This window comes from Cherax quadricarinatus, chromosome 41 (genome assembly GCF_038502225.1).
Source record: "Cherax quadricarinatus isolate ZL_2023a chromosome 41, ASM3850222v1, whole genome shotgun sequence".
Lineage (NCBI taxonomy): Eukaryota > Metazoa > Arthropoda > Malacostraca > Decapoda > Parastacidae > Cherax > Cherax quadricarinatus.
In genome coordinates, this window is record NC_091332.1 from 1,370,583 (window position 1) to 1,386,021 (window position 15,439).

The 15,439-nt window shown below is 46.7% G+C and overlaps 2 long non-coding RNA genes across 2 annotated transcripts in view; one reads left to right on the forward strand and one right to left on the reverse strand.

The window, feature by feature from the left end:
* Window positions 1-4,392, reverse strand: part of LOC138853821 (uncharacterized) — a 100,022-nt gene extending 95,630 nt beyond the window's left edge. Inside the window, exon 1 of the long non-coding RNA XR_011393027.1 lies at window positions 3,375-4,392. This is a non-coding gene — a long non-coding RNA (uncharacterized lncRNA). The remainder of the gene's footprint in view (window positions 1-3,374) is intronic.
* Window positions 1-15,439, forward strand: part of LOC138853820 (uncharacterized) — a 137,108-nt gene that overhangs the window by 42,954 nt on the left and 78,715 nt on the right. The gene's annotated exons all lie outside the window — the stretch shown is intronic.

Here is a 15,439-nt window from a genome sequence, read left to right on the forward strand (position 1 = left end):
ATAATGACGGTGTTGGTGTGTACCAAGTGTGTGTCCACCAGCCTGTCTTGTTTACTGGTGTCCACCAGCCTGTCTTGTTTACTGGTGTCCACCAGCCTGTCTTGTTTACTGGTGTCCACCAGCCTGTCTTGTTTACTGGTGTCCACCAGCCTGTCTTGTTTACTGGTGTCCACCAGCCTGTCTTGTTTACTGGTGTCCACCAGCCTGTCTTGTTTACTGGTGTCCACCAGCCTGTCTTGTTTACTGGTGTCCACCAGCCTGTCTTGTTTACTGGTGTCCACCAGCCTGTCTTGTTTACTGGTGTCCACCAGCCTGTCTTGTTTACTGGTGTCCACCAGCCTGTCTTGTTTACTGGTGTCCACCAGCCTGTCTTGTTTACTGGTGTCCACCAGCCTGTCTTGTTTACTGGTGTCCACCAGCCTGTCTTGTTTACTGGTGTCCACCAGCCTGTCTTGTTTACTGGTGTCCACCAGCCTGTCTTGTTTACTGGTGTCCACCAGCCTGTCTTGTTTACTGGTGTCCACCAGCCTGTCTTGTTTACTGGTGTCCACCAGCCTGTCTTGTTTACTGGTGTCCACCAGCCTGTCTTGTTTACTGGTGTCCACCAGCCTGTCTTGTTTACTGGTGTGTGTCCACCAGCCTGTCTTGTTTACTGGTGCGCCTCTTACAGCGTTGCTTATGAAATATTTACGTATTGAGTATTTCTTGTTTGAACTGTTCTATTGTGTATTCTCCCCCCCCCTCCCATCAGTCGTGTGGTTGAACTTAGTGAACTGTTGTATCAGACTCTTCACCTTCATTCTTACCTCTTCTCTCTTTTTACTTCTCTCCCTTCCTCCTTCCCTCCCTCATTTCTCTCCCTCCCTCTTATTACTAAGGAGTTTACACGTCCTTCACCGAACTTAACGAGGACAAAGCGTTTCCGAAGTGCTAGTCTTGTAAAAATGGTCGAAAGCTTTTAAAACTTCATCTTACAAAGGGGATAATGTTCTCTCCTGCTGCTTGTGTCCTACACACCTTCCCTCCCTCCATTCTCTCTCCCTCCATACTCCCTGGTTTCCCTGTCAAGGGAAGACTTTAACTCTCCCTTCCCAGTGCACGCGAGTGCGCACACACACACACACACACACACACACACACACACACACACACACACACACACACACACACACACACACACACCACCAAGTGCTGGACACAGTGCACACAACCGAGGAAGAAGTGAAGAGGCTTCTGAGTGAGCTAGATACCTCAAAGGCAATGGGGCCAGATAACATCTCCCCATGGGTATTGAGAGAGGGAGCAGAGGCGCTATGTGTACCCCTAACAACAATATTCAATACATCTATCGAAACAGGGAGATTGCCTGAGGCATGGAAGACAGCAAATGTAGTCCCAATCTTTAAAAAAGGAGACAGACATGAAGCATTAAACTACAGACCAGTGTCACTGACATGTATAGTATGCAAAATCATGGAGAAGATTATCAGGAGAAGAGTGGTGGAACACCTAGAAAGGAATGATCTCATCAACAGCAGCCAGCATGGTTTCAGGGACGGGAAATCCTGTGTCACAAACCTACTGGAGTTCTATGACATGGTGACAGCAGTAAGACAAGAGAGAGAGGGGTGGGTGGATTGCATTTTCTTGGACTGCAAGAAGGCGTTTGACACAGTTCCACACAAGAGATTGGTGCAAAAACTGGAGGACCAAGCAGGGATAACAGGGAAGGCACTACAATGGATCAGGGAATACTTGTCAGGAAGACAGCAGCGAGTCATGGTACGTGGCGAGGTGTCAGAGTGGGCACCTGTGACCAGCGGGGTCCCGCAGGGGTCAGTCCTAGGACCAGTGCTGTTTCTGGTATTTGTGAACGACATGACGGAAGGAATAGACTCTGAGGTGTCCCTGTTTGCAGATGACGTGAAGTTGATGAGAAGAATACACTCGATCGAAGACCAGGCAGAACTACAAAGGGATCTGGACAGGCTGCAGAACTGGTCCAGCAATTGGCTCCTGGAGTTCAATCCCACCAAGTGCAAAGTCATGAAGATTGGGGAAGGGCAAAGAAGGCCGCAGACGGAGTACAGTCTAGGGGGTCAGAGACTACAAACCTCACTCAAGGAAAAAGATCTTGGGGTGAGTATAACACCAGGCACATCTCCTGAAGCGCACATCAACCAAATAACTGCTGCAGCATATGGGCGCCTAGCAAACCTCAGAACAGCATTCCGACATCTTAATAAGGAATCGTTCAGGACCCTGTACACCGTATACGTTAGGCCCATATTGGAGTATGCGGCACCAGTTTGGAACCCACACCTAGCCAAGCACGTAAAGAAACTAGAGAAAGTGCAAAGGTTTGCAACAAGACTAGTCCCAGAGCTAAGAGGTATGTCCTACGAGGAGAGGTTAAGGGAAATCAACCTGACGACACTGGAGGACAGGAGAGATAGGGGGGACATGATAACGACATACAAAATACTGAGAGGAATTGACAAGGTGGACAAAAACAGGATGTTCCAGAGATTGGACACAGTAACAAGGGGACACAGTTGGAAGCTAAAGACACAGATGAATCACAGGGATGTTAGGAAGTATTTCTTCAGCCACAGAGTAGTCAGTAAGTGGAATAGTTTGGGAAGCGATGTAGTGGAGGCAGGATCCATACATAGCTTTAAGCAGAGGTACGATAAAGCTCACGGCTCAGGGAGAGTGACCTAGTAGCGATCAGTGAAGAGGCGGGGCCAGGAGCTCGGACTCGACCCCCGCAACCTCAACTAGGTGAGTACAACTAGGTGAGTACACTCACACAAATTTTAAGAATATAAGGAGCACTGCAGCAGACCTACTGGCCCATGCTAGGCAGGTCCAAATCACACCTACTTAAGAAGGAGCACTGCTGCAGGCCTACTGATGATTGTTCATGATAAATTCATTTAGAATTTTTAAAGGCTAGAAATATGGGTTATGCTCTTGAAATGGGTGACATTTTTACATGAGAGGAAGTCGAGAAGAAATGCCAAAAGGAAGAAGCCCCGATACTCAAGAGGTACCATAAGAACCTGTGTATTGACCTAGCTGTGAGTGCAGGGGTCGGTTCACAGCTCCGGACCTCCCCCCTTAATCCTTATCGACTGGTTTAACTGACTCCTGCTCTCCAGGACAATGTGTAGCAATATGTTCCCTCACTAGAAAACAGTAAATCACTGGAGTTAGGAAACAAGAGCTCTCAGTAAACACAGTCACAGTAGCACTACTCTTGTCAGAACTTATCCTATACTAAGTTACTGTTTCTTATGTTTGTCATATAGGAAAGTTGTATGAGAAGATCCAGTGTAACAAAACAATGTCACCCATGACCAGGTACTTACAGTTTCTAGGTGGGTGACGGCAGGCGTAGTGACCCAGGTGGGTGACGGCAGGTGTAGTGACCCAGGTGGGTGACGGCAGGTGTAGTGACCTAGGTGGGTGACGGCAGGTGTAGTGACCTAGGTGGGTGACGGCAGGCGTAGTGACCCAGGTGGGTGACGGCAGGTGTAGTGACCTAGGTGGGTGACGGCAGGCGTAGTGACCCAGGTGGGTGACGGCAGGTGTAGTGACCTAGGTGGGTGACGGCAGGCGTAGTGACCCAGGTGGGTGACGGCAGGCGTAGTGACCCAGGTGGGTGACGGCAGGTGTAGTGACCCAGGTGGGTGACGGCAGGCGTAGTGACCCAGGTGGGTGACGGCAGGAGTAGTGACCCAGGTGGGTGACGGCAGGTGTAGTGACCCAGGTGGGTGACGGCAGGCGTAGTGACCCAGGTGGGTGACGGCAGGCGTAGTGACCCAGGTGGGTGACGACAGGCGTATTGACCCATACTTGCTTAAGGTATTTCATAGACGAGGTTATTAGCAAGAGGAAACTCTCCTCAGGAACACCGTGGACGCAAACATCTACGATTATTTCCGTGGTAACCTGGACACCAGAGAGGCTCTGGCCAGCGAAGTCGATGCCTACAAGGAGAGGGCAAACAGGAAGAGGACAAAAGTAAACAAAAAATAGGAGACGAAAGGAAAAACTAAATAACACCGGGGCTTCCAAGCGAGCAATTGAAGGTACAGACTCAGGATAACAGGTGGCGCTGACATGCACCAACTCTGGGATTAATCTAATAGGATGTATTAAGCTCTTTAAGTGCTGCCAGGTCTGCTGCTATGACTACCCAACACTTGCTCCTGATTAAAGCATAATCAAATCAAAATGAATTGGTCCTTAAACTGGAGACACTACAAATTTTTCTTTTACTACTAGATACACTGGCGCTTCGGAGTGTACCCCATTCCTGCTCTAAACGAATTTTTATGTGGATTCTTGAAAGCATTTCTTTACATATGTAGTTTTGCACACTGAGATTATACAGTAGTTATGTACTTCTGAAGAAATGTGTTTGAATTAATGTGGGGACTTTGCCTCCATCACCTCTGGTAAGGCAGCAATAGTAAGAGAGAGAGAGAGAGAGAGAGAGAGAGAGAGAGAGAGAGAGAGAGAGAGAGAGAGAGAGAGAGAGAGAGAGAGAGAGAGAGAGAGATTAATCTCCCTCACACTAAAGAAGCTCCTTCTATTACATTATTGATGATATGCAATATCACAAGATGATCAATAAGACGTGTGTGGCACCTGGGTATCTTTCTGGACAAACACCTCGTCTCCACAGCAGGCTTCTTTCGTCTAATACAGGTGAATATAACGCTGGAGACAATAGAAGCAATTTTGAGGTGGTCAGTCCCTCAGCCTTGGTAGGAGGTGGTCAGTCCCTCAGCCTTGGTAGGAGGTGGTCAGTCCCTCAGCCTTGGTAGGAGGTGGTCAGTCCCTCAGCCTTGGTAGGAGGTGGTCAGTCCCTCAGCCTTGGTAGGAGGTGATCAGTCCCTCAGCCTTGGTAGGAGGTGATCAGTCCCTCAGCCTTGGTAGGAGGTGGTCAGTCCCTCAGCCTTGGTAGGAGGTGGTCAGTCCCTCAGCCTTGGTAGGAGGTGATCAGTCCCTCAGCCTTGGTAGGAGGTGGTCAGTCCCTCAACCTTGGTAGGAGGTGGCCAGTCTCCCAGCCTTGATAGGAGGTGGTCAGTCCCTCAGCCTTGGTAGGAGGTGGTCAGTCCCTCAACCTTGGTAGGAGGTGGCCAGTCTCCCATCCTTGATAGGAGGTGGTCAGTCCCTCAGCCTTGGTAGGAGGTGGTCAGTCCCTCAGCCTTGGTAGGAGGTGGTCAGTCCCTCAGCCTTGGTAAGAGGTGGCCAGTCTTCCAGCCTTGATAGGAGGTGGTCAGTCCCTCAGCCTTGGTAGGAGGTGGTCAGTCCCTCAGCCTTGGTAGGAGGTGGTCAGTCCCTCAGCCTTGGTAGGAGATGGTCAGTCCCTCACCCTTGGTAGGAGGTGGTCAGTCCCTCAGCCTTGGTAGGAGGTGGCCAGTCTCCCAGCCTTGATAGGAGGTGGTCAGTCCCTCAGCCTTGGTAGGAGGTGGCCAGTCTCCCAGCCTTGATAGGAGGTGGTCAGTCCCTCAGCCTTGGTAGGAGGTGGTCAGTCCCTCAGCCTTGATAGGAGGTGGTCAGTCCCTCAGCCTTGGTAGGAGGTGGTCAGTCCCTCAGCCTTGATAGGAGGTGGTCAGTCCCTCAGCCTTGGTAGGAGGTGGTCAGTCCCTCAGCCTTGGTAGGAGGTGGTCAGTCCCTCAGCCTTGGTAGGAGGTGGTCAGTCCCTCAGCCTTGATAGGAGGTGGTCAGTCCCTCAGCCTTGGTAGGAGGTGGTCAGTCTCCCAGCCTTGGTAGGAGGTGGTCAGTCCCTCAGCCTTGGTAGGAGGTGGTCAGTCTCCCAGCCTTGGTAGGAGGTGGTCAGTCCCTCAGCCTTGGTAGGAGGTGGTCAGTCCCTCAGCCTTGGTAGGAGGTGGTCAGTCCCTCAGCCTTGGTAGGAGGTGATCAGTCCCTCATCTGAGGAAGCCAGTGTACAAGTGAAACATTTCGGCAGTAAAGGTCTAAAGTGTTGTACATGTATCTTACTCATCGACTCCTTAAATATTTTTTTCCATTCTGATGTTTATTCATTCCTTATCTCCATCTCCCTTATTCCTCTTCCCTGACGTTCTATCCCCTTCCTCATTTTCTCTTCCTTTTCTGCTCACTGCTCCCTCCTCTTTCTGTCCTTCACTTCCTTCATCTTCATTCGCTTCTCACTAGCCAGCCTGGGCCGTAACATCACTGAAGTGAGGCAAGAGGAGGAGAATAATCCCTCTGGCCACGATGGAATGCTCTCCCATCTATCATGACCAGTCTACTGCCTGTGAAACCGTACGTTATTTATTGTTATAGATCAAGACTGTACCGATTTCACAATATAACAGAGTAATTTGATTCGCTGGTTTATTGGGTTTTAAACTTATGGGCTACATGAAGGTCATTAAGGCTGTACGTAACCTGTTCACTACCAGTCAAAAATACTTGAATCCATAAAACAGGACTTAAAGTAAACTTTTAGTGTATATACATTGAGAGTTTACCTCATCAGTGACTAACTAAATGGATGAGACGGAGTATTGCAGACATGTATGATGACGACAGATAAAATACAGAATGAGAATTTTGATCGGATTTTTTCCCCTTTATTTACATATTTACCAAACCAAAGCTCTGCACAGAGCGAAACGCTGTCCCAGTACAGGTCTGCCCTGCAGCTTCTGTCTATAATTTCAAACTGGGTGTGAGTTGGACCCGACTAGCTGGTGCTACTGGGTCAGATGCCGTGCTCCTTCTTTAAGTGGAGGTGACCTGACTGGGTGGGCCATTGGTCTAAGCCGGGGGTTGACATGGACCTGCCCCGCATGGGCCAGTAGGCCTGCTGCAGTGTTCATTCTTTCTTATGTTCTTATGAAATATCTTTGCAAATAAGGCAGGTATGGAATCATTTTGGAACCTGGAAGAGGACGACTCTGCTGGCTCATTGAAATTTAATTTTACAGGTTCGCTATGTTGTTCTTATGTTTTTTTTTATCACATTCATCTAGTCGCTTTGAGAATATCTCTACTGACCAACCTTACAACTTCACCCCTTTCAAGAAGGGATTCTTGAAAGGGGTGAAAGCGTCCAATGCAATTTCAAGGGGTCCTTAATATAGCAGTGGATTGAAGACGCTACTGGCTGGCGAAACGTTCCCACAATAGACACCCAAGTCGGTTCTCTGAATCGTTTATTTACGTTCCAGTATGGTGCATTATGTGAATATATGATGGTGCAGCGGGATGAGGGGCGTCACAGGGCATTGGGAATGGGTGGTATCACAGGTAAGACGTGAAGATTGAGAGTTAGAACTTGTTTCTTTCCTTCCCAATACAACCTCTCCCTTCCCCTCCTCTACCACCCTTCACACACACACACACACACCACACACACACACACACACACACACACACACACACACACACACACACACACACACACACACACACACACACACACACACACACACACACACACACACACACACACACACACACACACACACACACACACACACACACACACACACACACACACACACACACACACCCACACACACACACACACACACACACACACACACACACACACACACACACACACACACACACACACACACACACACACACACACACACACACACACACACACACACACACACACACACACACACACACACACACACACACACACACACACAGACGGGATGTTCCAGAGAAGGGACACAGACACAAGAGGTCACAATTGGAAGTTGAAGACTCAGATGAATCAAAGGGATGTTAGGAAGTATTTCTTCAGTCATAGAGTAGTCAGGCCGTGGAATAGCCTAGAAAGTGACGTAGTGGAGGCGGGAACCATACATAGTTTTAAGGCGAGGTATGATAAAGCTCATGGAGCAGGGAGAGTGAGGACATAGTAGCAATCAGCGAAGAGGCGGGGCCAGGAGCTATGACTCGACCTCTGCAACCACAAATAGATGAGTACAAATAGGTGAGTACACACACACACACACACACACACACACACACACACACACACACACACACACACACACACACACACACACACACACACACACACACACACACACACAACGTATTGGACTGGAGAGATAATCCAGGACTATGCTTGCTCGTGTACCTCAGTATTAAATCTGGACGTTTGGTGGTGGAGAGGGTGGGAGAGGGGTGAGGTGGGGGTAGAAGAGGGGTGAGGGAAGGCAAGGGGAATGGAAGAGGGAAAGGGAAAGAAAGGGGAATGGGAGAGGGAAGGAGAAGGGAAGGTTAAGAGAGTTTGCACCTTTAATTCGAGGAGTGGGCGTCGGTCAGGGTAATAAGGGCTTAAAGGGAAGGTGGTGGCAGCCAAGCGGTTGCTGGATAATGTAACAGCCCATCGTTACATTATGTAACAACCCCAGTGTTACGTTATGTAACAGTGGTGTAGTGTAGTAACCAGTGTTACACTCTATAATAATAGTGGTACACCGTGGTCTCCAGTGTTAGACAGCGTAACAATGGTGCTGCTTCCTGCCTGAAGTGCAAGAATCGTCGGTGACACCTGGAATATACCTGGAGTGGGTTTCGGGGGTCACCGCCCCCCCAGGCCCGGTCTGAAACCAGGCCTCGTGGTGGATCAGGGGGTCTGATCCACCAGGCAGACTAAAACAACAACATAATCTCTAAATAAACCAGAGAACCTGTTCTTCAGTACAGGAGCAGAGTTGTCTTCAGTAGTTATACATGCAGAACTGTGTTCTTGATGTTCTGTCTTCAGTAGTTATACATGCAGAACTGTGTTCTTGATGTTCTGTCTTCAGTAGTTATACATGCAGACCTGTGTTCTTGATGTTCTGTCTTCAGTAGTTACACATGCAGAACTGTGTTCTTGATGTTCTGTCTTTAGTAGTTATACATGCAGAACTGTGTTCTTGATGTTCTGTCTTTAGTAGTTACACATGCAGAACTGTGTTCTTGATGTTCTGTCTTTAGTAGTTATACATGCAGAACTGTGTTCTTGATGTTCTGTCTTTAGTAGTTATACATGCAGAACTGTGTTCTTGATGTTCTGTCTTTAGTAGTTATACATGCAGAACTGTGTTCTTGATGTTCTGTCTTTAGTAGTTACACATGCAGAACTGTGTTCTTGATGTTCTGTCTTTAGTAGTTATACATGCAGAACTGTGTTCTTGATGTTCTGTCTTTAGTAGTTATACATGCAGAACTGTGTTCTTGATGTTCTGTCTTTAGTAGTTATACATGCAGAACTGTGTTCTTGATGTTCTGTCTTTAGTAGTTATACATGCAGAACTGTGTTCTTGATGTTCTGTCTTTAGTAGTTATACATGCAGAACTGTGTTCTTGATGTTCTGTCTTCAGTAGTTATACATGCAGAACTGTGTTCTTGATGTTCTGTCTTCAGTAGTTATACATGCAGAACTGTGTTCTTGATGTTCTGCCTTCAGTAGTTATACATGCAGAACTGTGTTCTTGATGTTCTGTCTTCAGTAGTTATACATGCAGAACTGTGTTCTTGATGTTCTGCCTTCAGTAGTTATACATGCAGAACTGTGTTCTTGATGTTCTGTCTTCAGTAGTTACACATGCAGAACTGTGTTCTTGATGTTCTGTCTTTAGTAGTTATACATGCAGAACTGTGTTCTTGATGTTCTGTCTTTAGTAGTTATACATGCAGATCTGTGTTCTTGATGTTCTGTCTTCAGTAGTTATCTGGTCTTCTAAAGGCCAGATAATCGTCGATAATAAATGGTCTCTTTCTCTTTTTTCTTGCCATTTTCTCCCTAGATTAAATAATCCGTTGTAAGTGCTTCCTGTGTTGCTTCTCTTATCTTCTCCGGTACTGCTCACTTTGTCAGAATCTTTACCAAACTATTTCCTCTCCCCTTCCTGCTTTCTTCAACCCTTCTGCTCTTTCCGTAATAAAAAAAAACTTCCGCCCCTCACCATTATTCTCTCCTGCTCTTCTCTTTTTCATCTTCCAATCTTTGGGCTCCCTATTAAGGTACTGTTGTTTATTTTTCCTGTTCCGTCATTTCCTCTCTTGATTTCTAAATCCTTTTGTAGATTTTTTCACAAAAAGTATTGAAATATTTTTTCCAGCCCTCATTTATTTTAGTTGTCAATCAAGTTTATTCTATATTTGACACTTCCATCCTTCTCTCCATCTTGTTTGCCTGCTTATGTATTGTTGCTTCTTATTATTTACAATTTTTTTTTATAGCCAAGTGAGCAAGTTTGTCCTATGTCTCAACCTAGACGGATGTGTGTGTGTGTGTGTGTGTGTGTGTGTGTGTGTGTGTGTGTGTGTGTGTGTGTGTGGCTACAGTACGCCGGGCTTGGCAAAGTTTGAACGTCGTAGGACCTGTGTCTGGCACCAAGCCAGGAAGACCAGTCGCCAGGTCTTCCTGCTGCATCCTCTCTTCCTCAGAGGCTGCCGAGGTTTTCACTAAGGGCTTCTTCTCTTTCTCCATTGTCCGGAATGATAATAGTGATTTCAAGGACCGACGATGGCGGGCGATGGTTCGTCTACCGACACTGGAAACCCTTGGAAATATAACAGTATAATGATTGGCGTGTGTGTGTGTGTGTGTGTGATATTATATATATATATATATATATATATATATATATATATATATATATATATATATATATATATATATATATATATATATATATATATATAGGAAAGTAACACCTCTATAGCTGGACTGAGGACCCTCATCCTCAGAGAAGACAATAAACGTACCTCAGGAAAAACTCAAGGTTCTCCCGGGAGCTGTTTGAGTATTTTCTTCTCCTACCACCCCCTATATTTTATATTCTATGTGAACATTTATTAATAAACAGAATACATTTACAGAAAACACAAACATGAATACAATGGTACAATGTATCAAAGATCATGAATTTCCTCCAGCTCCTCCGAAGCCGGACGCGAGCCAAGTATGCAGCAAGCATTTCCCCTCTGGATGGCCACACTGAGGAGCTGGAGCATGAAAGTGGCTGCCTTTGGGTCCATGGTGGTTTCGATGAGTTTGTAACCCAATTCTTTAAGGAAACGTGTGGCATTTTTTCCCCCATGATCCCAAGATCTCTGATCCCACTGGGACAAATTGATACTGTTGCCTTATGTCCCTGTACTTGCTGATCTTGTACTCCTCCCTGTGGTCAGCAGCTCCTCCCTGTCGCCCCACACTGTGATAGATATAGGTGTCAGCTAGTATGGACACACAGGTTTAGTCCCATGCTAAGAGCATGCATATATATATATATATATATATATATATATATATATATATATATATATATATATATATATATATATATATATACATATATATATATATATATATATATATATATATATATATATATATATAATATATATATATATATATATATATATATATATATATATATATTATATATATATATATATATATATATATATATATATATATATATATATATATATATATATATATATATATATATATATATTTGTTAAAATTATGATTTAGAGTCAGAAAAAACTGATGATTTACAGGTGTCTAGTATTTATTACTTATCGAAGTTCAGAAAAGCCAGATACATAATATATTATTATACTTACAAATATAATTTGAAAAGATGATGAATAAGTGTCTTTCCAGAACACCTGCCACCTGCACACTTGCACACGAACCTGCACATGCCATGCCATCCTTCTCCCCTGCCACCATTTCCACCTCACCTCTGTCTCCACACCTGTCTTCCACCTGACACCATTCCCACACCTGCATCTCTCCACACCTACCTAAATTCCTCCATCCCTTCTCTCCCCTCCTTCCTCTCTCCCCCTTCCCTTCTCTCCCCTCCTTCCCTTCTCTCCCCCTCCTTCCCTTCTCTCCCCCTCCTTCCCTTCTCTCCCCTCCTTCCCTTCCTCACCTCTTCCTCTCTCTCTCCCCTCCTTCCCTCTCTCTCCCCCTCCTTCCTCCTTCTCCTCTCTTCTCCCCTCCTTCCTCTCTCTCCCCTCTCCTCTCTCTCCCTCTTCCTTCTCCTCCCCTCCTTCCTCTCTCTCCCTCCTTCTCTCTTCCACTCCTCCTTCCTCTCTCTCCCCTCCTCCTCCTGCTACACCTCCTTCCCTGGCTCTGTCTCCTTCCTTCGCTTTTTTTGTCCCTCCTTGAACACGTCTCTCTCCACCCTCCTGTCCTCTCTCTTCCTATGCCCTTCTTCCTCTCTCTCCTCCCTCCTTCCACCTCTCTTCCCCCCTTCCCTTTCCCTTTATCCCTCTACTCATACACCTCACCCCCCCCTCCACCTCCCCCCCCCTATCTCTCTATACCATCTATACCCTTTTTAAACTCTATCCTTTCTTTACTCTTATTCTCTTCTAACTCTCTTCTCTCTCTCTCACTCATCATTCTCTTCTCTCTCTCCATCTATCCTTGTCTCTTCCTCTATCAAACTGTCTCTTCCGTCCTATCTATCTCTCCACCTCCATATCTATCTCTCCCACTCCATTCCAGATCTCTCCCCTCTTCCTCTCTCTCCCCTCCCTCCTTCCCTCTCTCTCCCCCTCCTTCCCTCTCTCTCCCCCCTCCTTCCCTCTCTCTCCCCCTCCTTCCCTCTCTCTCCCCCTCCTTCCCTCTCTCTCCCCCTCCTTCCCTCTCTCTCCCCCTCCTTCCCTCTCTCTCCCCCTCCTTCCCTCTCTCTCCCCCTCCTTCCCTCTTTCCTTCCTTCACTCACCTTATTCTTCCAAAACTTTCAATCGTGCTATTGACTCTCTCTCTCTCTCTCTCTCTCTCTCTCTCTCTCTCTCTCTCTCTCTCTCTCTCTCTCTCTCTCTCTCTCTCTCTCTCTCTCTCTCTTTTTCTCTCTCTCTTACCATTAAGTCGTCCCCAAAGTTTTGTTGTGAAAGCTTTCCTGTCCAGTGAAACAAAGGTATAGTGTGGAGAGGCAGACGTGTCACTGACAGTGTCACTGACAGTGTCAGTGTCAGATACAGGGCTGAGGCAGGCATGTCACAGACAGTGACACAGACAGTGTCAGACACGGCTGTACGAGGCGCTCTGCTTTCACAATCCTAATTGTAATTTAATTTGTGGTGCGGGTTTTTAATTACGTGTGAGATCGTGCGTGTGTGTGTGTGTGTGTGTGTGTGTGTGTGTGTGTGTGTGTGTGTGTGTGTGTGTGTGTGTGTGTGTGTGTGTGTGTGTGTGTGTGTGTGTGTGTGTGTGTGTGTGTATGTGTGTGTGTGTATACTCACCTAGTTGTACTCACCTAGTTGAGGTTGCAGGGGTCGATTCCAAGCTCCTGGCCCCGCCTCTTCACTGGTCGCTACTAAGTCACTCTCCATGAACCTTGAGCTTTATCATACCTCTGCTTAAAGCTATGTATGGATCCTGCCTCCACTACATTGCTTCCCAAACTATTCCACTTCCTGACTACTCTGTGGCTGAAGAAATACTTCCTAACATCCCTGTGATTCATCTGTGTCTTCAACTTCCAACTGTGTCCCCTTGTTGCTGTGTCCTATCTCTGGAACATCATGTCTTTGTCCACCTTGTCAATTCCTCTCAGTATTTTATATGTCGTTATCATGTCCCCCCTATCTCTCCTGTCCTCCAGTGTCGTCAGGTTGATTTCCCTTAACCTCTCCTCACAGAACATACCCCTTAGGTCTGGGACTAGCCTTGTTGCAAACCTTTGCACTTTCTCTAGTTTCTTTACGTGCTTGGCTAGGTGTGGGTTCCAAACTGGTGCCGCATACTCCAATATGGGCCTAACGTACACGGTGTACAGGGTCCTGAACGATTCCTTATTGAGATGTCGGAATGCTGTTCTGAGGTTTGCTAGGCGCCCATATGCTGCAGCGGTTATTTGGTTGATGTGCGCTTCAGGAGATGTGCCTGGTGTTATACTCACCCCAAGATCTTTTTTCCTTGAGTGAGGTTTGTAGTCTCTGGCCCCTTAGACTGTACTCCGTCTGCGGTCTTCTTTGCCCTTCCCCAATCTTCATGACTTTGCACTTGGTGGGATTGAACTCCAGGAGCCAATTGCTGGACCAGGTCTGCAGCCTGTCCAGATCCCTTTGTAGTTCTGCCTGGTCTTCGATCGAGTGAATTCTTCTCATCAACTTTACATCATCTGCAAACAGGGACACCTCAGAGTCTATTCCTTCCGTCATGTCGTTCACAAATACCAGAAATAGCACTGGTCCTAGGACTGACCCCTGTGGGACCCCGCTGGTCACAGGTGCCCACTCTGACACCTCGCCACGTACCATGACTCGCTGCTGTCTTCCTGACAAGTATTCCCTGATCCATTGTAGTGCCTTCCCTGTTATCCCTGCTTGGTCCTCCAGTTTTTGCACTAATCTCTTGTGTGGAACTGTGTCAAACGCCTTCTTGCAGTCCAGGAAAATGCAATCCACCCATCCCTCTCTCTCTCTTGTTTTACTGCTGTGACCATGTCATAGAACTCCAGTAGGTTTGTGACACAGGATTTCCCATCCCTGAAACCATGTTGGCTGCTGTTGATGAGATCATTCCTTTCTAGGTGTTCCACCACTCTTCTCCTGATAATCTTCTCCATGACCTTGCATACTATACATGTCAGTGACACTGGTCTGTAGTTTAGCGCTTCATGTCTGTCTCCTTTTTTAAAGATTGGGACTACATTTGCTGTCTTCCATGCCTCAGGCAATCTCCCTGTTTCGATAGATGTATTGAATATTGTTGTTAGGGGTACACATAACGCCTCTGCTCCCTCTCTCAGGACCCATGGAGAGATGTTATCCGGCCCCATTGCCTTTGAGGTATCTAGCTCACTCAGAAGCCTCTTCACTTCTTCCTCGGCTGTGTGTACTGTGTCCAGCACTTGGTGGTGTGCCCCACCCCTCCGTCTTTCTGGAGCCCTTTCTGTCTCCTCTGTGAACACTTCTTTGAATCTGTGTGTGTGTGTGTGTGTGTGTGTGTGTGTGTGTGTGTGTGTGTGTGTGTGTGTGTGTGTGTGTGTGTGTGTGTGTGTGTTTTCATTTTAAAAAGCTACGTATTATTATTTAGCAGATCAGCTGAGCGTCGCATCAAAGACATTCATACGTTCTGCCCAAAGCTGCTAAATATAGCAGCTTAGCCGTGCGTCGCATCAAAGTTAAATTTTGTACAGAATATATCAAATTGTGTCGTCATGTGTGTGTGTGTGGGGGGGATAAATGTAGCATCAAATGAAGCTAAAATTGGCCCATAATGGCGTTAGAACACATCACCTTAAAGCAGTGAATCAACCATTAGTTAAAGTCAGACCAGACCTTCCAGGGGTCCTCTCTTAATGCTGGCGGAGGGATCTTGATCCAAGGGATTTGAGCTACCATCTCCATTCCTTGTGGTTCGGTTTAATTGTTACTCCACAGGCGCTGTGTGAATCT